Source organism: Amblyomma mixtum, chromosome 2 (assembly GCF_055824585.1).
Source record: "Amblyomma mixtum isolate Tamu chromosome 2, ASM5582458v1, whole genome shotgun sequence".
NCBI lineage: Eukaryota > Metazoa > Arthropoda > Arachnida > Ixodida > Ixodidae > Amblyomma > Amblyomma mixtum.
Genome location: NC_143013.1, coordinates 213,836,764 through 213,863,427, shown reverse-complemented (window position 1 = coordinate 213,863,427; position 26,664 = coordinate 213,836,764). Strand labels below are relative to the sequence as shown.

Here is a 26,664-nt window from a genome sequence, read left to right as displayed (position 1 = left end):
GATCCCCAGCACCTGGAAACATGTAAACGTTGGGCTGATGATAAAAAATAAAAGCCTTGGGCATCTTCTCGACAGCATTAGGCCGATTTTATTAGCGGAATGTAGATGACTGATACAGTGAACTTTTTCGTATCGTCTTCCTTGAGGCAGCCTGTTTGCCTTCCCTCGTGGGCAGGTGCCCGTTTCATGACGTTTCATGAAGCCATTATTACTCTTATCTGATAACGTTCGGCCTTTAACGTGCAGGAGGAATTCAGGTCAACGCCTTTATCGTCAATGCGAGCTAATCTCACTAGTTTTTGGTGCAGGATTCCTCCTCTAAATTTCTACCTTCATAGATCCGGGTGTTCTGCCACAGCATTGTCTTTTTTTCTGCAATGAGCCTGAAACGTTGAGCCATTTCTTCCTGTCCTGGCGCCGATTCCCCTCTTTCCGGAAACTTTTCATTGCAATTTCTTTCTAAAATATAAGGCTGTGTCTCACAATGCCACATTTACTCCCCTTTGGTGCTATATACAGCCGGGCTACCGACATGGGACATTTCAGTCTGCTATGCACAAGTTCATTCCATCCTGTGGAAGGATTCACTGCACGGGACGCTGATCAAGCTGTGCGTGCTTTTTTTTTTAATTCTCCGTTCATCCTTTTTTTCGCTATTCTACGCTGAGCTTACATTCGTTCGATTGCATTTTTGTATTAAAAAATCACTGTCCTCTTTCTATTTCTTTATTCCGTGTCTAAATTGTGCCCCCTAATATCAGGCTTTTCTTTGTTTCTTGAGCGGCCAATCTCCCTCGTGGGTGCGTGCCAGTCTCAGGGACACAGCAAAAACAACGCCGCGCAAAATGGAAGACTTCCGCAGTAGGTTCTGTGGATGACACAGCGGGAAACGAGTACTGCGCCACAGCAATGGAAAATCCCCGCGTACGAAGCCAATCCAGCGTGCTCCGCGCGCGGAGACAATGGCTTTCACCGGAAGACATAAGAGATGCGTGTCGCCTGCCAGGCGCCTCAGAGCGAGCACGCGCTGAATGAAAAAGAACCCCGTGAGCTAGACGACGGAAACGCTTTCCCAGGCGCCGGTGGAAAGGGAGGGGGACGGCCTAGCGTGTTTACGTGGGGGGCTATCGAGTGTCGTCAGGATGCGCGCACAGGAAACACGTGATTCGGGGATGCCAGGCGGGCCTGTCGGTGCGGGTCGTTTTAGTCTCGGGTGCATGCAACCGGACCGCCGATCACCAATGCCTCGCTCGTCTGCAGCTGCCGGGTATTATCCGGTTTCCAGAGACCTGCGGCGGCAGCACCTGCAGTGCACGTGAACCCTGTCTTAACAACAATCACGTCCTGAGATGTTTCACACACAAAAGCATTATTGAGGACTTAATTAGCCGTGTCGAAATACAGAGCAGAAAAATTCTGTTCTCACAGCAGATTTTCTTGTAGTATTTTGGGACCTCACAACAGAAGTACTTCTATAGTAACAACAGGATTTTCCGTAGCATTGAGCAGTCTCGTGTCGTAACGACAGAGCCAGTTCTGTCGCAACAGACAACTTCGCAACAGTAGAAGAAAATCTTTCGTAACGACCGGACGACAGAAATTTCTGTGGCAATTTGGGATCGGCTCTGTCGAATTTTTCGACTCGGACTTTTTTGCGTTTCGAGCTTGCTCAGTCCTAACTGTCCCAAGCACTTGCGTAACTTATCATCGGCGGGGTGTCATTAGCACGTGTTAAATTACCCGATAATATAGACGATAGAAGTCTATCAAGCTAAGAGCACAACAAAAGCGAGGCGATCAACCTAAAAGAAAATACTTTCCACCCACCCCCGTTCCAACGAAGAGAAAGGGTAGCTGCATATCAGGAGAGAGAGGCCAGCTCACGTGACGTTGGACCGCTCTCTCAGGGTTTTAGAGGTGCTGTTCGAAGTTTCTGGCTATATTCAACATGCAGTAAGAGGCACCGTTCGAAACCTGAGTTCCTATGCCTTTTTTTTAGTTCTGCGAAAAACCTTTATGCTCAATAGCTCTGCCTCCCTTCTCTGGAAAACGTGGCCCCATTCTTCATCCTTCTGCAATACGAGGTCTGTTAGAAAAGTATCCGACTTTATTTTTTTTTTACGAACACCTGATGGATTTGAAACAAGCACGCTTGCACCAGCCTACCTTGAACCTTCGTGCGCATGCACAAATTTCTTCTCGCCTGCCGATAGCGTCAGTCACTGGCACGCAGCGTTTGAGTGAGGCAGTGCGCAGTGCTCTCGTCGGTTTTTTATCGCAAGGAAAATGGCGGAGCGACAGGAGCAGCGCTACTGCATCAAATTTTGCCAGAAACTGGGCGACAGCCAAGTGGAAACCATTCGGAATATTCAGACGGCTTTCGGTGACAATGCTATGAGCAGCACAGAGATTAAGCAGTGGTACAATTGGTTTAAAGACGGCCGCACATCAGTGCAGAGAAAGCCACGCTCCGGTCGGCCATCATCATGCCGAAATGGCCAGGTCATTACCGAAGTGAACGCTGTGGTGACGCGGGACCATCGTGTGACTATCCGAGAAATTGTGGAAGAGGTGGACATCACCAATTTTTCTGAACATTCCATTATCACCGAAAATTTGTCCTTGGAGAAAGATGCCGCGAAAATCGCACCGAAGCTGCTCACGGTGGAGCAAAAGCAGCTTCGTACTAAAGTCTCACAGGATATGCTGGATTCCACAAACAGTGACCCCGACTTCATCAACATCATAATCGCTCGTGACGAGTCTTGGGTGTACAGGTACGACCTGGAAACCAGATCTCAGTCGTCACAATGGCAGCATTCCACGTCACCAAGACTAAAGAAGGCTCGCCGAGTGCGCAGCAATGTCAAAGTGATGCTGACTGCTTTCTTTGACTACCTCTGTGTGGCACACCACGTGTACGCACCCCACAAAGTAAACATTGACCAAAAGAATACTACAGGGATGTCCTCCGTCGCCTGCGTGGTGCTGTGCTGCGCAAGAGGCCGAAGTTGAGGTCAACAGTAAATTGGCGCATCCATCATGACAATGCTCCTGCACATACCTCGCACTAAATTCCCACTTTTTTCGCGAAAAACCAGACTGCTGTAGTTTAACAGACTCCTTACTCTCCTGATGTGGCCTCCTGTGACTTCTGGCTGTTTCCCAAAATCAAGAGGCCATTGAAAGGAGCGCAATTTCAGACAAGAGAGGACATTATCGCTGCAACGACAGCTGAGCTAAACTCCATTCCGAAAGGGGCCTTTTCGAAATACTTCCAACTATGGCAGCACCACTGGGAGAAGTATGTGGAGTCCCAAGGAGACTGCTTTGAAGGTGATTAGGTTTCCAACGCTCCAGTTATGCCAGTTTTTTTTCTTCGGCAAAAGGTCGGATACTTTTCTAACAGACCTCGTAGATGCCATGAATATCGAGCACAAGCATTTCTTAATCTAACAACTTTCTCCTGAGCATTTTGTCCTTCTCAACAAATGTTTTTCATGTCACAACAAGAAAAGCTTAAATTTTCGCTCTTATCAATGCAAATTCTTTCCTCGCAAGATCTCTAATCTACAATGACCACTACAAATTAATTCCAGTGTTCTCCACCCTAAAGTATTTCACGTAGACGTTGGTGGATCAGTTTCCTGCGTACTCCTTTTCACACACCTGCGCTCATGCAGTTAGGTTCTATTTGAAGCTCGCCTTAAACTAGATATAGCGAGAATGAATTTTACCTTTCTTGTGCTCACAGAAAAGAGCCTCCTGATTGAGATTCCGGCAGCTTTGTGGCACATTACACAGTGAAAACGTCTGTACGCTGTATGATTTCTTTCTCGGCTTTCCTCGAAGTTTGCGGACAAACACGCCCTGAATAATTGTCAGCTCGGTCTCCATTCGCTCTTAAACATGTTAATGTCGCTTCTGCCCACCGAGAAGCGACATTTACGTTATGGTCTCCCAAACAAACTTCACAACTTCCTTTATTACGTCGTAGTAGGAAGTTTCTGACAGTGACGGGCTCCTGTCCGAAACCCGGCGAACTCCCGTGTTAGTTGTTTTCTCTAATGGTGTACTCAGCGATCGTCCGCTATCGGAGTGTTCGGGTTCAAGACAGGCATCTTGATCTGTTGAACGCCTGGCTTTACAGTGTGAGCCCAAGTATCGTGAAATGTGATTTTTACAACGAAAAAATGATTTCATGCTGAAACCGACATCTGTTTTTACCGTCCGCACTTGCTTGAATTCAAATTTATGCAAAATATCGTTAGTCTTGTAAGAAAGAGAGTTGGAGTTCGATGCCCCAGCAGCTAGCGCCGACGAAGGCGAGGAAGAAGATAGGCGAAGCCGACGAAGTTCGGGTTTTGCGCTTTCACGTTTAATCCTATGAAAATTTTCTTATGTATACCACTACACCTTGGCCAATCCCCCCACGTGGGTATGTGCCATTATAATGAGGTGAAGAAGAAGAAGAAGAAGCGCTTGCGAACGCTGGCCTGCTGAGCTGCACCGCTGGGACAAGGACTGTCCCCGTCCACGCTAACTGTGCGAGTTTCCACATTACACTTGGTGGAGGTGCTGCTTGTTCTCCCCGTGGACCTACGCCACGATGCCCAGGCTACAAGGCTCTACCACGACGTCCGACACCTCGGTCCAACCTGCCCAGCCTGTCCTCTGTTCTGGTGCCGTCCGTCAGCGCGACCCGGCGATCTTCAGCGGCACTGACGACACTGACGTAGAAGATTGGCTCGCCTCCTACGAACGCGTGAGCGCATACAACAAATGGGATGACGTCGTTAAGCTCACGAACGTCATCTTCTACTTGACCGACGTCGCCAACTTATGGTTCCGCAACCACGAGGCGGATTTTACTACCTGGGCGGCTCTAAAAAGCAGCCTGACTGACGTTTTCGGCCGCCCCGCTGTCCGAAAACTTCGTGCTGAACAACGGTTGCGCAGTCGTGCCCAACAGAACGGCGAGAACTTCACAAGTTATATCGAGGACGTCGTTGATTTGTGTAAGCGGCTCAATCCATCTATGAGCGAGGCTGACAAAATCCTACACATTCTAAAAGGGATTGAGGACGATGCGTTTCAAATGTTGGTGTCTAAAGACCCCCAAACCATCTCCGACGTCGTGTCTTTGTGCCAGAGCTACGACGAGCTCCGCAAACAGCGACATGTCACCCGCCGTACCACTTGCTCGGACGCCACCATTTCGAGCTTGGAAGCAGGCAGTCCTGCCCACGATCAGCTGACCCTTCTTGAGCACATCAAGCAGTTTGTGCGGGAGGAGGTGGCTCGTCAATTATCGCTGGTTACCTCCCAACCCGCCCCTTCGCCATCGCTGTCGCCTTCAATTCAGCGTGTCATCCAGGAGCAGGTAGCTAAGGTCCTGCCGCCCACTAATCCACCCCCTCTGGTCACTGCACCGCTGACATATGCGGAAGCACTCATTCGGCCACGACCTCAGCCGGTTGTTCCCACTTATGCGCCACCTGTCATCGTGTACCCTCAGCAGCAGCTCGCCCCTGCGCTGCCCCGCACTCACCATCCTTTGACTCGCACCGGTCCCCGCCCTATCAATCCGTGGCGCACCCCACATAACCGGCCGATATGCTACGCCTGTGGTCTCGCTGGTCAAGTGGCCCGCTGGTGCTGCTTGCGCGGCTCCGGTCCTTACGACTACGGGCGCTCGCCAACGTACGACGCTCCATTGCCCTCCGTCCCTGTCTCTTTTCCTCTGCCGCCTCCGAATCCCTCTCTGCCTCGCTCCGACTCCTACAACCGAAGCCATCGGTCACCGTCTCCTCGACGCCGTTCGCCCTCTCCTATGCGCCGCCGGATCCCCACCACTTCAAGCGGAAAACTAGGCGCCGCAGTTCCGGAGGCAAGAACTGCGCCGTCAACGACCGTCTCAAGCCCTATCGCCGCTCCTGTGAACGTTATTGAAGTGATCGTTGAAGGTCTTCCTGTTGACGCGCTTATTGACACTGGTGCTGCCGTGTCCATCATTAGTCGCAACTTGTGCCGCAAATTAAAAAAAGTGATGACGCCGCTTTCTGACCTTTCGCTTCGCACCGCCAGCGCTGACCCCATTCGCCCTCTCGCAGCGTGCACTGCCCGCCTCGTCATTCAAGGTCTCTCCTACACCATTGAGTTCTTCGTTCTCGCCCGCTCCTCTCATGACATCATCCTCGGGTGGGACTTTCTGTCCGCGCATCGCGCCATCATTGACTGTGCACGTGCTCAAATTGATTTGTCGCCGCTGTGTGATGCTCTTGTGGACGCCTCCCCTGTTACCGCCGCGCCTATTCTCGCCGCTGACGACGTCGACTTACCAGCTTTCTCTTCTGTTCTTGTGCCGCTGACTTGTGCTGCCCTCTCTGACGATACTGTTCTTTATTCACCCTCTCCTCTTTGTGCGCACCGCAAGTCTGTTTTGCTCCCTCATGCCGTGCTCACCCTTTCTGGTGGTTGTGGCGCTCTGTACTTCGCGAACCCGTTGCCTTTCCCCACCACTTTACATCGGGGAGAATCGGTCGGCACGGTTGATGTCATCGATCTCGACGACGCTTCTCCTGTCCTTGATGACCCTGACACCCATGACATCAACGCCCTCACCCCTCCCGCCGACGTCGCCGACCCGTCCTCCCCGGATATGTTTTCCCATTCTGTCGATGCCGCTCTACCACGTCACCAACGCGCCCAGCTCATCGCTTTGCTGCAGCGCTTCCGCGCATCCTTCGACTCTCCTCAAGCACCGTTGGGTCGTGCAACAGCGGTTCGCCACCATATCGATACTGGCACCCATGGACCCTTGCGCCAACGCCCCTATCGCATCTCCTCCGCCGAGCGCCGCATCATTGATGAATAGGTGACCGACGTGCTGAACCGCGGCGTGATCCAGCCCTCTCACAGCCCGTGGGCTTCTCCAGTCGTGCTCGTCAAGAAAAAGGACGGCTCCATTCGATTCTGCGTAGACTACCGCCGGCTAAACAAAATTACTCGGAAGGACGTCTACCCCCTGCCTCGTATAGATGAGGCGCTGGATTGCCTGCAGGGAGCGGAGTACTTTTCTTCGTTGAATCTGCGCTCTGGGTACTGGCAGGTGCCGATGGCCGACGTCGATCGCCCGAAAACAGCTTTCATCACGCCTGATGGGCTGTATGAATTTAATGTGATGCCCTTCGGTCTCTGCAACGCGCCTGCCACTTTTGAGCGTATGATGGACAACATCCTCCGTGGGCTTAAATGGCAGACATGCCGCTGCTACTTGGACGATGTTGTCATCTTCTCCCAGAATTTTCCGTCTCATCTTCTTCGCCTGGAGAGGGTTCTTCGCTGCCTCAGTGACGCTGGCCTGCAGCTGAACTTGAAAAAGTGTCGCTTCGGCGCTCGACAGCTGACTATCCTAGGCCACGTCGTGTCCAAGGATGGTGTACTCCCGGACCCTGCCAAGCTCCGTGCAGTTGCTGATTTCCCGAAGCCCACATCCCTGAAAGAACTCAAAAGCTTTCTTGGCCTTTGTTCTTACTTTCGCCGGTTCGTCAAGAATTTTGCTGCGGTTATCGCCCCGCTGACGCAACTTCTCGCTGGTAGCCACGACCTGTCGGCTTGGTCCCCTGCATGTGACGAAGCTTTTGCAACGCTGCGCCAGCTCCTCACCTCTCCTCCGATCTTGCGCCATTTCGACCCTTCCGCGCCTACAGAACTGCACACAGACGCCAGCGGCATTGGTCTCGGTGCCGTTCTAGCTCAGCGGAAACCTGGTTTCAATGAGTACGTCGTTGCCTACGCCAGCCGTGCGCTCACAAAAGCGGAGACTAACTATTCCGTCACAGAAAAAGAATGTTTGGCGATTATTTGGGCGATCGCAATATTTCGTCCTTACTTATATGGGCGCCCGTTCGATGTCATTACAGATCACCATGCCCTTTGTTGGCTGTCGTCACTCAAAGATCCATCTGGCCGCCTCGCTCGTTGGGCTCTGCGTTTACAAGATTACGACATTCGGGTCATTTATCGTTCCGGTCGTAAACACTCCGACGCCGACGCTCTCTCGCGCTCCCCTGTGACCTCTGAGCCTGACCCGCCATATATTTCCGGCCTCACACCTTCTCTTGACACTATTGATATGGCTTCTGAGCAGCGCTAGGATCCTTGGATTACTTCTCTTCTGGATTTCTTAGACAACCGATCAGCCCGCCTCCCTTCTCGAGCGCTCCGTCGTCAAGCTCATCACTTTGTCGTGCGTGACCAGCTGCTGTACCGTCGGAATTACCTCCCCGACGGTCGCAAATGGCTGCTCGTGATCCCCAGGCATCTCCGCTCCGCCATTTGTGCCAGTTATCACGACGACCCGCAATGTGCTCATGCCGGTGTGCTGAAAACTTTTACCCGCCTGCGTCTTCGGTATTATTGGCGGGGTATGTACCGTTTTGTCCGCCAGTACATACGCTCTTGTCTGGAATGTCAGCGGCGCAACAACCCACCACCGCACTCACCTGCTCCTCTGCAACCGTTACCGTGTCCGGCCCGACCATTCGACCGTGTTGGAATCGACCTTTATGGCCCTCTTCCCAGCACTGCCGCCGGAAACCGCTGGATCATCGTCGCCATTGATCATCTCACGCGCTATGCGGAAACTGCCCCGTTGCCAGCTGCGACGGCCTCTGACGTAGCCGGTTTCATACTACAGAATATCATTCTTCGTCACGGTGCGCCTCAGGAATTGCTCAGCGATCGGGGTCGCGTCTTCTTGTCCGGCGTAGTGGCAGCCCTTCTTCGGGAGTGTCATATCGTTCATCGCACGACGTCTTCGTACCATCCACAGACGAACGGCATGACCGAACGCTTTAACCGGACCCTCGGCGACATGATGGCCAAGTACGTTTCTACCGATCACTCCGACTGGGACCGCGTTCTACCTTTCGTTACATACGCTTACAACTCTGCAACGCAAGCCACTACTGGTTTTTCCCCGTATTTTCTTCTCTACGGACGCGAGCCTTCCTCCATCATGGACACCATACTCCCTTACCGCCCCGATTCGTCCGACTCTACAACCGTCTCTCAAGCCGCTGCGCATGCCGAAGAATGCCGTCAACTCGCCCGTTCCTTTACTTCTCACGATCAGCACCGTCAGAAAAGCGCCCGCGCCGCTTCTTCCGGTCTGCCGCCGTCATATCTGCCTGAATCCTTCGTTTGGCTATGGGTGCCCTCCTCCAGCCCCGGACAGTCTACAAAACTGCTGAGCAAATACCAGGGCCCCTATCGCGTTATTCAGCAGGTCTCCCCAGTTAATTATCTGGTCGAGCCCATCACGCCTTCGTCTGACCATCGCCGCCGCGGTCGTGAAATTGTGCACTTAGACCGCCTGAAGCCCTACTACGACCCAGCCATCGTCTCGTGCCCTTAGGCCGCCAGGATGGCGCCTCTTCACCCCGGGGATATTGTAAGAAAGAGAGTTGGAGTTCGATGCCCCAGCAGCTAGCGCCGACGAAGGCAAGGAAGAAGATAGGCGAAGCCGACGAAGTTCGGGTTTAGCGCTTGCGAACGCTGGCCTGCTGAGCGGCACCGCTGGGACAAGGACTGTGCCCGTCCACGCTAACTGTGCGAGTTTCCACATTACAGTCTCTACAACGATGCACCACTCTGTAGCACGGATCGAAATACATCATGTAATAAGTACGAAGTACACGCTATGCGGACGTGCTGCGGGCCCGCACAGCGCGTGCTGATTCTCCGCGGCAGTTCGTGTTGCATGCGCAGTGCTCAGGTTACTTAGTGCACGTCGTCTTGGCTCAAGCTCGTAGACTTCAGTTGCTTTGTACGCCCGGTAGTCATAACAATTTATTGGCCTCGTTATTTTTGTTATTGCGGCTCTAGGTGGCACTGTGGCCCATTTCGGCTCAAGAGGACTGGCTGCAGGCTGGTGACCGTGAAACTAAAGGCTTCTGTTTTCCGGCTGCCCCGGTCGAGAACATTTCACATTTTCTTCGGCAGTGCGCCGAACACACTAATAGTAAACATCTTTGCGCCCTGGCGACGCACCAGAAGTGATGACGCCGTAAAGCATATTCCGCGTCGTATTCTCAACCATTGTCCCCTGTTAGAACACCGATTCGTTGAAAGCCGCCCTGTTGCTTCAAACTGCTAACTTAGACAAAAATGTCCACTGTGAAAGTATTTCATTGTTAACTTGTACCATTGTGCTCGAGTGTAAGGCGTTACAGACTGCTAAAGCAGTCATAAAAGTGCTATAGACATACCATACGAGTATTCCGCCGACTGCGAATAGTTCGTCTCTATCGAAGGCGGCTATCACAAATGCAGTGTCGTCAGCCCGCAGCACCTGCACTTCCCTGAAATGCATGGTTTATCGCACCGTCTGAATTCCGAGATTATTTGATGACGCGCGTCTTGAGTCGTGCCCTCCAACGCTATCTGGAGTACGTGTGCCCTGTATCTCCGATAGGTCAGAATTGGCGCTCGTGACGCAACCTGTCCTGTCTAGACAGCGCCAGTGCCTGCAGTATTTTGAAACGCATGACAGCCACGGTTGACCTTCGGCGATACGTTGTCCTGCTGTAGCTGCCAGTTTGCGGGTTAGGTAGCAATAGCATAACAGGACAACATCAAAAACTGACCGCTATTGGATATGCAGCGGACCTCATAAAATTATACACTTGGTCGAAGTTAAACTGAAGCCTTAGTCTCCGGCGTACCAAACATATATCTGTAGCTATAGCAAGCTAAGCCGAGTAATTGTAGCAGCAGATATGCGTCACACCAAGGACGCTAAAAGAATTCAGATGGAAGCACGAAGGCGCGTCAGGTCTTTAACACTGGCCTTCGGTAGCACTAGCAGCGTTTCCTTTATGCTTTGAGATGTAGTATGGTTTAGAAAATAGCAAATTAAATTCCTGACTCCTTCACCGATTATATCTAGTGTATGTGACGGCGTTATGCACTGTTTTATGGCGTGTAAACACCTCTGAGCTCTCGGCGAATGGTTCTGGTACTTTCTTACAGACCATCTTCTTGTCGACATTATTCTGACCAATTCCTCTGCATTGTCCCTCAGGTTCATGTGTACGAGTAGTTTTGTCGTGTAAACAAAGCTTCAGTCTTTAGTATAAAGCACATAAGCTAGATTTACAAAACTCCGCACGCATCGGTCCATCTCACCCTGTATATATATATATATATATATATATATATATTGTCACGGCTAGACAGTCGGGACGGCCAGGACACGTTATACTGTGAAGCGCCAGGCAGCAGCGGACTCCCGAGGGCACCACACAGAAGAGAGGACGAAGAAGATGCACTGCCCGCCACCATGGCTAAGGCTAGCCAGAATACCAGTTAAGGCAGTTCGGCCGGGAGACGGCGCCACGAGAGTGCCCAGGAATGTGGCATTGCTCCCCCCCTCGGGAAAGCGCCGCCCTCGGCGCGGCAGGTCGTGGGGACCGATGGGGGCTCCCCGGGCACGGGATTGTGGCACACGAACACCTGCTGTTCAAGGGGTGCCCGTGCAGAGGGGCAGTAGGCCTGGTGAATGTAGCAGTTATCGTCCACGATCTCGTATGCGAGGAGAGAGACAGCTCTCAGTCGTCTGGACATTTGTTACTTCCAGTTCGAGCAGCACGCGGTCGTTGAGCGTTCCCGAAATCGAGGCGTGGGTATTCTGTCCGACGGAGTATTCAAGCGGCAGCGTGTTGTGGTTAGACAGCAGGGCGAGTGTGGGATTCCATGAGGCGGTTCTGGCCGACCACCATCTCGACGGGCGCGCACGCTGAACACCGTAGTCTTCGGCGCCCGCAGGTAGAGACGAGTGAGTTGCTAGCGGGCGTGGTAAGGCTTCATTCGTGCGACATGCACAATTTCGGACGTTGGTCGTCGAGAGGAACGAACGGTTCCTTGAGGGAGAACTTCATAGTTTACCTCACCGAGGTGGCGTATTACTTTATAGGGGCCAAAGTACCGCCGAAGCAGCTTTTCAGAGCGCCCTCGTTGGCGGATTGGGCTCCACACCCAAACGTTTTCTCCGGGCTGGTAAGTGACATCCCTGTGGCGATTGTTGTAACGGTGAGTGTCTTTTGCTTGTTGATGCCGAATATGCTGCCGAGCAAGTTGGCGGGCGGCCTCAGCTTCGTGAACAAAGCGATCGGCCCCCACGACAGCGGAGTTTACACTACCAGGAAGAAGCATTGCATCGAGCATAGTCGTGGCTTCGCGACCATGGACTAAGCGAAACGGTGTGAAGTGAGTCGTCTCTTGCAGCGCAGTGTTATATGCGAAAGTAACGTAAGGGAGTACTGCATCCCAGTTGCGGTGGTCGTCGTCGACATACATAGAAAGCATGTCGGCGATCGTCTTATTTAGGCGCTCAGTGAGTCCATTAGTTTGCGGATAATAAGCTGTTGTTCGTCGGTGGCTGGTGCCGCTGAGTCGCATAACTTCCTCTGTCAGCGCCGAGGTAAAGGCCGTCCCTCTGTCAGTTATAACGACTATGGGTGCGCCATGACGAAGCACGATGTTGTGCATGAAGAAGGCGGCAATTTCCGTCGCTGTTCAACAGGGAAGAGCTTTCGTCTCGCAGTAGCGACTGAGGTAGTCGGTGGCGACCACAATGTACCGGTTACCCAGCGAAGACTCCGGAAAGGGGCCGAGTAAATCCATGCCCACTTGGTAGAAAGGAACGCGGGGTGGATCAATAGGCTGCAGGAGTCCGGCCGGCTTAGTCGACGACGTCTTGCGACGTTGACAATCGTGACAAGTTCGGACGTAGCGTTTCACAACCACCGCGAGCTTGGGCCAGTAATACTTTTGCCGTATGCGTGCCAAAGTTCGGGAGAAACCAAGGTGGCCAGAGGAAGGGTCATCGTGGCACGCCTGCAAGACTTCATCGCGAAAGGCATTAGGTATAACGAGCAGATAGACAGCCTCCGTCGGCCCATAGTTCTTTTTGTACAGGATGCCGTCCCGTAAACAGAATGATGACAGTCCGCGTGAAAAGATGCGGGGCGGAGTCCGAGCGCTTCCTTCGAGATAGTCAATCAGGGACCGTAATTCAGTGTCGTCGCGTTGGCGTTGAGCCAAGTCGGACGCGGAGATGACCCCAAGGAAAAGGGAATCGTCGTCGAGGTCCGCGCTGTTGGTTGGGAGTGGGGCACGGGACAAACAATCTGCATCACTGTGCTTTTGCCCTGATTTATACACAATGGTGACATCAAATTCTTGCAGTCGGAGGCTCCAGCGTGCGAGTCGCCCTGAAGGATCCTTGAGGTTTGCCAACCAACACAGCGAGTGGTGGTCGCTCACTACTCGGAAAGGGCGGCCATACAGATAGGGGCGAAATTTCGTTACTGCCCACACAATGGCTAGGCATTCTTTTTCGGTGGTGGAATAGTTCACCTCAGATCGTGATAACGTGCGGCTTGCGTAAGCGATTACGCGTTCGACACCATCCTGCCACTGTACAAGGACCGCACCAAGGCCAACGTTACTCGCGTCTGTGTGCAGTTCTGTGCCAGCTGCCTCGTCGAAGTGCCCAAGTATGGGTGTACTTTGAAGACGCGTGCGGAGCTCTTCGAAGGCAAGTTGTTGCTCCCGACCCCAGAAGAACGGTTCGTTATCTTTGGTGAGGCGGGTAAGGGGCTCAGCGATTCGGGAGAAGTTCTTCACAAAACGCCGATAATAGGCGCAGAGACCCAGAAAACGGCGCACACTTCGCTTGTCAGCAGGAATGGGAAAAGCAGCGACGGCGGCAGTCTTGTCGGGGTCTGGGCTAACGCCCTCGGCGCTCACAATGTGGCCCAAAAACTTCAGCTCCTCGAAAGCGAAGTGACATTTTTCTGGCTTAAGGGAGAGACCGGCTGAACGAATAGCTTCAAAAACAGCGCGTAAGCGGCTGAGGTGTTCTTCGAAAGTGTCGGAGAAGATGACAACATTATCCAGGTACACGAGGCAGGACTGCCATTCGAGGTCTGAAAGCACAGTGTCCATCATCCGTTGGAAAGTTGCCGGAGCTGAGCATAGACCGAAAGGGAGCACCCTGAATTCGTATAAACCGTCCGGGGTAATAAATGCGGTCTTCTCACGGTCACGTTCGTCCACCTCGATTTGCCAGTAGCCGCTGCGTAAATCGAGTGATGAAAAGTATTTGGCGTGCCGCAGGCGGTCGAGGGAGTCATCAATGCGCGGCAAAGGATAAACGTCTTCCTTAGTTACTTTGTTCAGGCGTCGATAATCAACACAAAACCGTAGGGTCCCATCTTTCTTTGCAACTAGGACCACAGGCGACGCCCACGGGCTCTTCGATGGCTGGATCACGTCGTCCTGGAGCATTTCTTGAACTTGCTTTCGAATTGCCTCTCGTTCCTTTGAAGATACACGGTACGGCGACTGGCGTAATGGCCTCTGGCTTTCGTCGACTATAATTCGGTGTTTTGTTATCGGCGTTTGTCGAACTCGGGAGGTTGACGCAAAACAGTCCCGGAAAAAGTCAAGGACAGTCTGCAGGTTGCCTTTCTCACTAGGCAGGAGATTCGGGTTCACGTCGAGTTTAACAGGAGCATTCGTTGACTCTGCCGATTTTGTAGTCCCCGTCAGCGAGTACTCTCCGGCGCATTCCCCGAGTTCTTCAAAATAAGCAATCGTTGTGTTGGCCGGTAAACGTTGGGGTTCACAACCGAAATTTGTGATCAAAAGCTCAGCTCGCTTTTTGTTCAATTCTATAAGCCCACGAGCTACACACACTTGCCGACCCAGGAGCAGCGACATGTTGGCTTCAGCGATACCATGGGGGCCGGCGCTGTCATCGCACTCCACAGTTACTAACATGCTGGTTCTCGACGGAATCACCACGTCATCATCGCAGACCCGCAACTTAGTCCTGCGTTGCTGGGGTTCGTCGGCAACAGAGCGGTGTGCGGCAAACGAGACGATGAGCTCCTTAAAGTCGATGACAGCCCCGTATTCCCGGAGGAAATCCAAACCAAGTATCAGGTCTTTAGAGCACTCAGGAAGCACAGCAAAGCAGCCGGGGAAAGTGACGCCGCGGATCTGAATTCGCAAGGTGCAGACACCGGTCGGCGTCACAACATGGCCGCCGGCTGTGCGGATCTGCGGCCCAGTCCAAGGTGTCAAAACCTTCTTGAGGGTCGTGGCTAACCGGCTGCTTACCACAGAGAAATCGGCGCCTGTATCCACTAGTGCGGTTATTTCTAAATTATCGGCGGTAACTGGTATTTCCGTTGAAGCCAATCGCTGGCCCTTCGTCGGTGGGCTCGTCGGGTCAGGTGGTCGTTGGTCTTGTCGTCGCTGCAAATCGTCGAGTGGAGGATCTTGTCTTGGTCCAGCCGCGGCGGCCCTACCCCCGGAGGACGCCGTCTTCAGTTTTCCCGCCGTGGGGACGTGCCTCTGAATTGGCCAGAGGTTGATGGACGGCTGGGAGAAGAGAATCTCCGTGGCGATGGGGATCGAGACTGACGTTGCGGCACAGTCGGAGCCTGAAGGTTGGAACTCAGGTACTTTTCAATGTCCTGAGGTCGCTCGCCGTAGCGTGGGCGAGGAGCGTCCGAAGCAAAACCCCTTAAACCCATGCGACGGTAGGGGCAGTGGCGCAGGATATGACCGGGCTCACCGCAGTGGTAGCAGAGTGGCCGATTCCTCGGCGTACGCCACACATCCGCTTTACGCATGGCGGGCCGGAATTCCTGCGGCACGGTGGTGGGCACAGCTGGACGTGGGTACTGCACAGCCGGCACAGGTGAAAAAGGTTGTGCCACTGCCGCAGGCCGTCGAAGTGCTTCGCTGTAGGTCATGATGTGGGGCTGCGGCTCCGGAACCACTGGTGCTGGCTGCACCACTCGCCGGATTTCATCCCGCACCACGTCCGACAGTGCAGCGACGCTAGGCTGTGGGGTTTCGAAGCGGAGTTTTGCTAGTTCTTCGCGAACAATGCTCCTGACGAGCTTTCGTAGATCCTCTGCGGGCAGCGTCGTGGGCGTGCAGATTTGAGCGGTTGCCATACTGGCCTGCCGGCCGTACTGCGCGCCGCGTTCCTGCAAGGAGCGCTCCATGCTCATTGCCTCCCTTGTGAAATCGGCCACTGTCCTTGGAGGGTCGCGGACAAGTCCAGCAAAGAGCTGTTCCTTGACACCGCGCATTAGGTGCCGCACTTTCTTGGCCTCGGCCATAGCAGGGTCGGCTCGATTGCAGAGACGCATCATGTCCTCAACGAACATGGTGACGCTCTCATTTGGCTGCTGCGACCTGGAGTGCAGAGCGACTTCAGCCTTCTCTTTTCTTTCACTGTTCCCGAATGTCGCTAGCAATTCACTCCGAAAAACCTCCCAGGTGGCAAAAGAGGTCTCGTGGTTCTCGAACCAGATCTTTGCCGAGTCCTCTAGCGCGAAGTAGACATTCCTCAACTTCCGCTCACCGTCCCACTGATTGAAGGCTGCCACACGGTCGAAACTGGCCAACCAATCTTCAACGTCTTCAAACCGGTCTCCATGAAACGTCGGCGGTGACCGGGGCGCGTAGAGCACAAACGGAGCGTCAGCTCCAAAACGTTGAGTGGTCTGGCTGCCAGTGGTTGATGTCATCTTCCTTGGTTTTGTCAGGCCGCTGAACTCTGGCTGTAGTCCTAGCAGGCGGCGGCTCGCTTTGTGGACGGGGGTTGTGTCTACTCGTTGGGAACTGGCTTCAAAGGCGTCTTCGGAGTCAGTGTACATGGGACGTTACCCAGAACAGCTCCACCAAATATGTCACGGCTAGACAGTCGGGACGGCCAGGACACGTTATACTGTGAAGCGCCAGGCAGCAGCGGACTCCCGAGGGCACCACACAGAAGAGAGGACGAAGAAGGTGCACTGCCCGCCACCATGGCTAAGGCTAGCCAGAATACCAGTTAAGGCAGTTCGGCCGGGAGACGGCGCCACGAGAGTGCCCAGGAATGTGGCAATATATATATATACCTTCTTGCAGGCCCCAAGAAGCTGCCAGCGATAGTGTGGCCATAGCTGCCAGTATCAGCAGTAGCGTGAAGCGCATATATTACGGAATTCACAGTTGCAATAAAGAGTGCACAGCTGCTATGAACAGTGTGTCCTGCTGCAACAATGGTTTATTCGTCTCTCATGAGCGGTTCTATGGTACGCCTCTTAAGTTTTCTGCTTCCCTCTAAATGCGTCTATATTATTTTTCCGTTCGCTAAGTGTTGCGATGACATCGTCTCTTGGAAACGTCTCCTGTATTCACAGTGCCCGTTCATGCTTGGGCCGTAGTCGGAAAAGTCCGGAACAGAAGCTTGCACTCTGAAAGAAAACATGAGCGAAGATTGATATGTTACTACAGGTTTATATTCATAGATGACCTCGTCAAAATTAACGGTGGTAGGGAATTTTGGTCGGATAATATAACGCGTACAAGCGCAGACCTTTTGTGCCTGCAACATACAGGCCTTTTGCAACGAATAACATATGGAATGAACTGGAGAGATGCAAATGACAGAAGACACGCATACGAACCGGACCAGGAGTACTATTTCGAGATACAACTGAACTCACGTGAGTGATTTTGAAATTTGGCAGCATACGTGCCTATCTCGTAAAAAGGTATTGTGTTGAAAAACACAAACACAGGCAGAATGCACTTATTAAAAATTTCTCAAGGTTGCCCATGAGAGCACTGTGATATCGGCGACCTGGTTTCTTTGTTTTTGGTTTCACTTGACGTGTGTAGCACTGCTGAACCACGCACAATCGGAACACGGTGCCAATAGCGATTATTAATTCCGAGAAAAGGGTGAGTGCAAACAAAATTAGCGTGATTACGTAAACCTGTTTGTTTTATTTTCCTCGTATGGGCATTGTTGTATGCTCATATCAATAACTGAAAGTTTTAGCCGCAAACATAAAACTCTTGTACCTACTGAAAAACAGTTAAGCAGAATGTAGCAGACTACACAAGTGAACTCTTATGTCTGTCCGCCTGGAACCCTTGCAGACATGGCGTGACAAGCACTGTTGTTTTTGTCTGTAGATTAAGTGCTGTTGTAAATGACCGTAGAACAGTTCGGCACAACAGAATCGCCTTTAGATCTGAACGGCAGTTGTAAACGGCTCTAATTGCGCTCTGCATGTTAATACAGTATGGCTTCCATACAAAGGCAGCGATGGCGTACGTGCTGACGTTTCGATGATTTCATGACACCTGGATTAATGAAGCGCATAGAAATTCACCCACCATCAGCTCTTCCGGGCAGGTTCCAGTTACTTCCTGCACCTGTCGCAGGGGCATCCGCCGGTGGCGCACTTGCACTGCGTGGTGCAGGAGCACTTGGGGTCTAAGGGAAAGGAAAAACAAAAACAAAAAAAGCTGGTCATCAGCGCCGCGGTAAAAAAGAAAAAGACGCAAGCCCGTAGCGATTACCTGAATGGGTCGGCCATTGAAAGGAAGACACAAGTTGAGCTGAGCGCTTCCACATGCTTAATCGAACGATATTAAAGTCCTCTTTGATACGCACCACACGGCGTTTGTGTACACCTTGCAAATTCTTCGGACTGGAAGCGCTGATTTAAAGCTCTAAGAGAATACCCTCTCTTCAAAAACGAGAACAGGAGAAGGGCTAGAAAATTTTGGCGTGTAGTTTAGTATTTAGAGCACTTCATAAAGAAAATATATAATCACCATCGATAAGCCGTGGTATTAGTACATTGCTATGGAACATTTGCAGGAGCTCTAAGTGTTTTTCTTGAAATGTAAAGTTCGTAACGCAACCGACGGGCACTTGACGAGCGATGAGTATCAAATTAACGTAGCTTTCTATACTGAAGTGTCAGCTAAAGCCGGTAGTGGCAGATATTCTCCTATTTTGCGACTTTTCTAGGAGCTATGAGTAGTGTACAACCTAGTGAGCACACGATTTGACAGTCATTTTTGATACGCATTTCTGGCAAACGATGCAGACATATGATTGAATATACATGGCAATGCCTTTCATGAAATAAAAACTTTCTAAACTTAATGAACTAATCTCAGCCAGGCAAGTCGCCGGCAGCGAGAATGAGCCGTTAGGATTCCAAGGAAGAACAGTAGTACAAATGCAAATAAAACCAAATGCACGGACTGAGGTGTTATAGCATTATGATGTTATCGATCGGTTGCATGACTACTTTGACGTGCCAGCACTGGAGATAGAACCTCACACTTCAGCTCAACATTCAGAGGTTCGCACAAGAAAAAGTCTTTCAGGTGCAAGCTGTCTGGTTCATTTTATATATCCACTTTCATAACAGAGGAACTAATCTGAAGCCACTCACCTCCACACTTGCAGGCGCGGTCCATGATACTTGAAGATGGAGTCAGCGCCTCCTCTCTTGTCTGCGTTGGAAGTCAACTTCTCGCTGGCGATGATTTTTGAACTGCGCGCCGCATCTTTTATAGCCCGTTTAGAGCCGCCGCGGTGACGTGTGCAATGTGTTCCTGATTGGCCCGCGCCTTATCGGTGCCGTGCGCACACGGAGCGTGCCGTGTGCAAAAGCTGCAGCCAATGGGGACACCACGCTGTTAGCGGAACGCAGTACGGAGAATGGATAGATAACGGAGTTAGTGGGGCCACTCTCATCTATCGGAGAGCACATGCCGATACTAGCAACGTGCGTTGCCGCAGCGTGCCGCCACCATTTTACACCCCGATTTCGCGGTAAGCGAGCCGCCGCATCGAGGATGGCCAACGCTCTTCTGAAGAGGCAGAATATCACATGTTGTTCATTGCCTGATTCTGGCCGTTTGGTTGGTAACCAAGGTACACTCAGTGCATTCAGTGCACCATTGGTGAAAACGGGACGAGTTCCTCTCCCCGACTTTAAAAAAGTAAAAACCCATAGCTACAGGGCCACTAACCTCCAGCCAATCGTCTGAACAACAGTGTCGCCAGCGAATGTCATACAAAGCTACAGCAAGAAAGAAAAAGGCTAAGGTACGATGATAAACAAGCGCAAAGAGTAGCAAAAGTGTACTAGATATAAAAACGCAACACAAGCTATACAGCATGAACACACTAAGAACGGCCACTGAAGAGAAATACGCGCTTTGCAGGTCCACACATCGTATACCTAATATGTATACGTGCTCATATATTGCCTATGTATCGAGCTTCCTTTGAAGACAGTAGTGATTTGCTACATTCTAACCCTATTTTATTATGCGTAGCATATTGCAATCACTCAGTTCAGCCCTTGGGCGCGGCCGGGCAACCACCAAACCACGTGACGTGACGTCACGACAGCCGGAGGAAAATCCGTAGGTAAAGATGATGGCGATTCTTGGTGAGAATTTCAAACACAGTAAACAAGAAAACAAAAGAAAAAAACAAAAATAAAAGAATAAAAAAAACAAAGAAGAAGAAAAGAAAAAAAACAGAACGGCTGAGCATGATGGCGGTTGCCACCGCCCCGTTTCAAAGGGGGCGCTCCTATCCATCCATCCATCCATCCATTCATACGTCACGGAGGAAAAGGTGCTGAGAAAATCGAGCGCCGCCAAGCAATACCTCGCGCAAAAAGACCGCGCCATATGCAACGCGTTCTTGGCTTAACCAAGCTAAGCCTGGGCATCTTTTTTAATTATATTTCTGGAAAAGCACTAACGCCACAGGTGTCTGTCGGCTACAGTCTCTAAGCATATCCTTCCAGAGATACCATGCTTTATATCGCACTGCATTCATACTCTACGCGCAAGTGCTGAGAAAGCCTAAAAGCCTCATTTGCACCCAAGCAGTCCAATTGAAGCGAATCCCGAGGCATAAGTAGTGCTTGTGCTAGTTGGAAGATATTATTATTCTGGAATTATGTGCTGCTTAGAACTATGAAAAAAGTCGGACTCTGGAGCAGGTACAGTTCAGGTAATGTGTTTAACTGCACTGCGACAAGCCCTCATGTCAAATACAGGAGAGTTTTAAATAATAAAATGCTTATCTGGAGTGAAACTGACGGTCAGCGGTGGACTTTGGTGGTCATAACGACTTTAATAAGCGTACAAAGTTGATTACAGTGCATATGACTACTGCGCAAAATATAGGAGATATCCGTAGCTTTTTGGACAGTAGAATGCCGCTTTTAGAAACGGGGTGATAAAGTGGTACGAGAATTTGCTAATCATCGAGGTGGCATTTGATTCGGAACATGTTTGCCTGTGAACTTGGAGAACAAGTGAAAAATGAGTTTAAACATTCGACAGAGCTGGGTGAGTGTCAGTCATATATGAGACTCTATTCTGAGACCATAAGGAACTTGAAAATGATCCTTGTTTTCTGTACGGTTGAGCACAATTCGGGCAAAATCTCAGTCGCAAAGAAACAATTGTATTTAAACAAGGAATGCTGCCTGGCACATTAATCGCAGTACAGAGCCTGAAGTAAGGCGGACAGGGTGCATTAATTGTTAATTACGCACATCAGCTCTTTTAAGAGAGAGGGAGAGAGAAGTTTAATGAATAGAAGGGCAAATAAGTCGTCCGGAAAGATGGATATCTCTCCTGCTACTCTACACTGTGGAAGGGGAGGAGGAGAAGAAAGAGTGTGTTGATGGGTGACGATGGGGTGAGAAGAGAGGTGAGAATAGCTTCTCAGATTACTTTTCAGCGTTCTGCAGTTTGAATTTTACTGTCGAGATATGCGGTAGACTTTTTCGCCTAAAAATGGGTCTCTGGTGAGCCTGCAGGAGATCAATACTGCCCCTTCCAGGGAAACTTAACTTTACCTATTATACTGACATAAATTTAAGCCCTCACGGACGACGGAGTCTAGACAGATGTCCTGCGTCATCAGCTAGTCCTTTTGAGGGCCTAGCTCTCGAGACCCGGAACTGCCTTTTTGTTTCGTACGCACATAGCGCTTCAGCGTCGTCGCTGCCGTTACAGTATTACCTATGACTGTTAACTACAACTATATTAACTGTAAATATAACTATACCTGCATCGCCAGGTGTCTGGCGATGGAAGGTGCTCTAGTATTACTTTCTGTTCCAGCTCCAAAAATGACGCATAATATGGGGTGTTGTAGTTCACGTTTCTGCACATGGACTGAAAATTCATTGCAAGCGCTACCGAATCTCGTCGAGCGCCACAGTATCGTAATCAACATCATTCAGCCGTTGGAAATGAAATCAAAAGTCAACTATGTGATCCGCATGTTGTTTCTATTTTTCGTTATGTTGACGATTTTTTAATTATACTGAGGGACGTTCCGGAAACTTACGTAGCAACAGCTGTCGAAACTGTCCGTTTTCAGCATTCACAGCCAGGAGCTCACCTTTACTTGGCAGGTACCGGTTAATAGCGAACTGCATTTCCGAGACTTACGGCTAGTTTTTGAAGGATCACCTGTTCTGGGCGTACACTCTCAGATCTCAGAAAGGCTTGTTACCTTTTGACAGTGGCCATTCAAAGCTCATCAAAAGAGCGATAATCACCAACTCCCTGCAGAATGCTTTAGGCAAGTCTTGTCATCACATGAAGTCTTGGCGCCCTGATGTATTGGCGCCCAGGTTCAGAGGCTGAAGAAAGTAGGGTACCCAGCCCCTTTGATCGTGGCTGTTTGTGAAATGCTCTTGCAGAAGGACAAGTGACATCGAGACAAAAATCCGGAAACAAAAAAGAAACCGGTGCAGGTTATTCCTTACGTTCATAAGGTATCCCATGGCATCAAATACTTGCTAGTAAATAGCAGGTTGATGTTGTCTTTTCTGCACCTTCCAAACTTTCGAAATTCTGCTCCATGGACAAGGCAAACGAAAGACCAGTTTGCGGAATTAAACATGAAACCAAGTTCACCGTATCCAGATCACAAGTGGTGTACCAGATTCCTTTAAGCTCCGGACTCGTGTACATAGGGCAAAATGGGCGTTGTTTCAACGAACGCGCTATTGAACACTTACGGAATGTGCGCAACAAACATGGAAGGTTCCCAGCAGACCACTACAATACCTGCAAAGATTGCTGTCCGGTATTGAACAAAACGATGTTTTTGACACCTGGCAGAGATAAAGTAGAGCTGGATAGTGTAGAGGCCTATTATATCAAAAGAGCAGGAAACTTGTGCGACAGCAAGCCGTTGTTGAGGACGGAGGGGTCCAGGAGTTGCGGCGGGTCGTTCAGGCAATCAGGTCCCGACTCGGAAGGAAGATGGCGAACTCCATTTAGGAGGAAACTGTACAGAAGGTTTATTCACATATTTACAAGCGTAAGAGATAGAAGTGAGAGACGATTCTGCCGCATTCGTTGTCGACTTTTATACCCTTCTTGGTCCCCAAATTCCCTAGGTTGAGGACGCCCACGCCGGAGTGGGAGGGGCCTAGAACTTTCACCTCTGCGCACAAACACAACAACGCACTTAGGGTCACGCCCCTGTCACGTGTTGATTCCGAGGGAAAGAAGGTTGCCGTCGAGGCGTCGACTGCGGTAGGTGGTGGTTTCAGGCTAGTCAAAGGTTCCTGCGGGTCACCGACATCTGTTGTTCATCAACTGACACCCGCCGCTCGAGGCCGGAACGAAGAGGTCACGAGAAAGGCCGGAAAGTGGTCCTTGTCCTTGGAGATGTTCGAACTATGCCCGCCAGCTCGTCGCGATGCTTGGCACGCCAAAGAGAAAGCCTTTTGTCCTCCTGCACGCTCGCAGCAATTGGGGAAGAAAACGTCCGTCTCCCCGCGGCGGCGGCGGCGGTGTTCGACACGTGCAGGCACTTCGGAAAGGGAGTCTTGTTTTGCTTAAACTTCAGCCCTTTCGTTTTCGTCCTGCACTCCGACCGGACAAAGTACATAATTGAATCAGCTGTCACTGGGTCCCCTGTGTGGTCCATGACGGCTGGCTTGGAGCAACGGTCGCCGAGTAGAAAGCAGGTACTCTCAGCCACCCAGGAGACATATGTGTGCTGGCTGCTTCCGCCGCTGCTTAGCCTTCGCCGTACCTTGCTTAACGACGACCCACATTTGGTGGTAATTTCTCCCGGACCCGCGTTCTTCGACCCTGACACCGCATCTTGCTTCCCGATGACACACGTCGGGAAGTAGTCTTTCCAGGCCCGTGTACTAGGACCTTAACACCGTCCAACTCGATCAGTGACGCAGAGGTGGCTTTCCTCGAAGTGTTCCTTTAGGTTTTACAATCGCGATTCTCGCGAGCTTTTGCCATCTTCTCGAATTTCAATCCATAGCAGCATATTCTTTCACTTTGACACCGAGAGTGTCTCTCGAAGATTTTTTAAAATTTCATTTGCTCCTTTTTTTCCCGAGTTTCTGATGGTCATTTTATTTTACATTGTCGCTTGTTTTGTTATACCACTAGTACTGTTTCATGAGCACCGTTTTTTCCGCGTTCCTGTTGGCCATTTTAGTTTTAGTTTTTCATTGTCACTTGTCTTGTCTTGTTTACGCACGAAGTTCAGAAACTTGAACGCAAAAGTGTGTGTCGTGTTTTCTTTTGACGAGTGCTGCTGCTTCGTGAGGGAGCTTTCACGTTAGATGCTTTTGGTTTCTTAGGTGACGTGTCTATTGTAATGAGGTGTTTTCCTGCCGGTCACCTCGATCGCCTGTAATCTGTGTGCTTATTGTGGATGTTAATTTTGGTTCTTTGGTTCTTTTCTTGTGTTTGGCTTCTGTGATACGGCTGGGTGTTGCGTATAAATGCAGAGTGTGGTGCAATAAACCTAAGTTGATAGTTGGCGTCTGTCCTGTTGCTTTTCGTTTCTTCTTGTCCTCGTCCCATTCGCGCCTTTTCTGTTTCAAACATTCAGAAAAACTTCGTCCCCTGCGCGAAAAAGGTGTGCCCCATATCTAATCAATTAATTCTGCTCTATGCCAGCTGCGGTTGCCTTATCCCCGCAATCTTGCACGTTTTTGCCCCGTAGCTGAGTATCGGTAAAATACAGCTGTTGTATACTTTCCTCTTGAGGGATACTGGTAAACTGGCATTCATGATCTGAGAGAACCTGCCATATACGCTTCACCCCATTCTTATTTTCCTCATTGCTTCACTCTTGTGGTCGGAATCTATGGTCACTACCTGCCCAATGTAGAAGTATTTCTGTAGCACTTCCAATGTCTCTACAGCTATCCAAGGCGGGTGAATATTATCGCGGGTATCTTCCTATTATATTTACCCATCGTTCTGCTTTGCCTGTATAGGTCCTCGATCGTGCTTTGCAGTTCGTGCTCTGAGTTACTTAGCGAAGCAACGTCATCAGTCAATCAGAGATAGCTAAGGTACCTTCAAATCCGCTTTACCCCCAAATCTTCCCATTCTAGTTCACTGAATATCTCCTGTAAACAGGCGCTGAATAACATGGAAGAGATCATGTCTCCTTGCCCGACATCCTTACGCACTGGAATTTTATAATTTCCCTTGTGAAGGACTATGGTCGGCAACTGCTATATAGCTATATTTTCCAGCACCTTTACATATTACCCGCCGCGGTGGCTCAGGGGTTACGGCGCTCGGCTGCTGGCCCGAAAGACGCGGACTGAATTTCCATGGAGGCGAAATTCTAGGGGCCCGTGTGCTGTGCAATGTCAGTGCCCATTAAAGAACCCCAGGTGGTCGAAATTTCCAGAGCCCTTCAGTATACGGCGTCCCTCATAGCCTCAGTCGCTTTGGGACGTTAAACCCCAATAAATCAAACCAAATCAACATATGCCCATTATACACACTGCATGGTTATGCAGTGCCTGTAGGACTGCTGAGGCCTCGACTGAGTCCAATGCTCTTTTGTATTCCATGAAGGTTATATGTAGAGGTCGGTTATGTTCTGTGTATTTGTTTAGCACCTGATTGATGGTCTGACTGTGGTTTATTGTCGAGTAGACTTTCCGAAAGCCACCGTGGCCTTTTGGTTGGATGAAGTCTGAGGTTTATCCAATTCGATTAGCGATTACCATATTAAAAACCTTGCATGCAACGCATTGATCTAAGTGCAATTATTTTGCGCTCCCCCTCTTACGGATTAACGTGGCGGTAGCGTTCTTCCAAGATTCCGGTTCTCTCGAAATCGTAAAGGATTGCGTATACATGGTGGCTAGCTTTTCTATCACAATATACGCACCGTCCTTCAGCAAATCTACAGTTATCTGATATTCACCTGCCATGTTTCCCCACTGCATTGCTTGCAAAGCTCGTTTTACCTCACATTTCGCTACATGTGGGATGTCCAATTCGTCCACACCATTGGCTTTATTTTCATCATCATGAATATTTCGACCGCTGCAGATATCTGTGCAGAATTATTCGGCAACTTTAAGATATTGCGCTAACTTCTTTTTGAACGCCTTTAGGCTACTTTATACTGTTTATGAGGTTTACCTTAAGTTTATCAACTAACTTTGACAGCTCTGCCAGCTCTATCCCATCTATGGGCTTCGTAGTTTTCATACTTTCGCATTTTTTTAAAGATCTTTCGTCTCCTTTCAAAAATCACGCATTTGGTGGGCGTGGAACATAGCCATGAACCGGAAAGCAACACATTGCCATGAAGTTCACACGCAGACTTCCTGCAGTGAGGAAGTTACCCGCTTTCAACATTCTGCTTTTCGTCTTCCGGTAATTCCTTCACTAAGAACTGTCCGTTGCGGCTGCCTTCTCATTCTCGCTAAAAAG

The 26,664-nt window shown here is 50.5% G+C and overlaps 1 long non-coding RNA gene across 1 annotated transcript; it reads right to left on the bottom strand.

Annotated features, from left to right (window-relative positions):
• Window positions 1–17,125: 17,125 nt before the first annotated feature.
• Window positions 17,126–19,595, bottom strand: LOC149362508 (uncharacterized). The gene is made up of 3 exons (XR_016288510.1): window positions 19,341–19,595; window positions 18,265–18,364; window positions 17,126–17,333 (listed from the first exon to the last, which is right to left on the bottom strand). It is a non-coding gene; the product is annotated as an uncharacterized LOC149362508 (long non-coding RNA).
• Window positions 19,596–26,664: the final 7,069 nt, after the last annotated feature.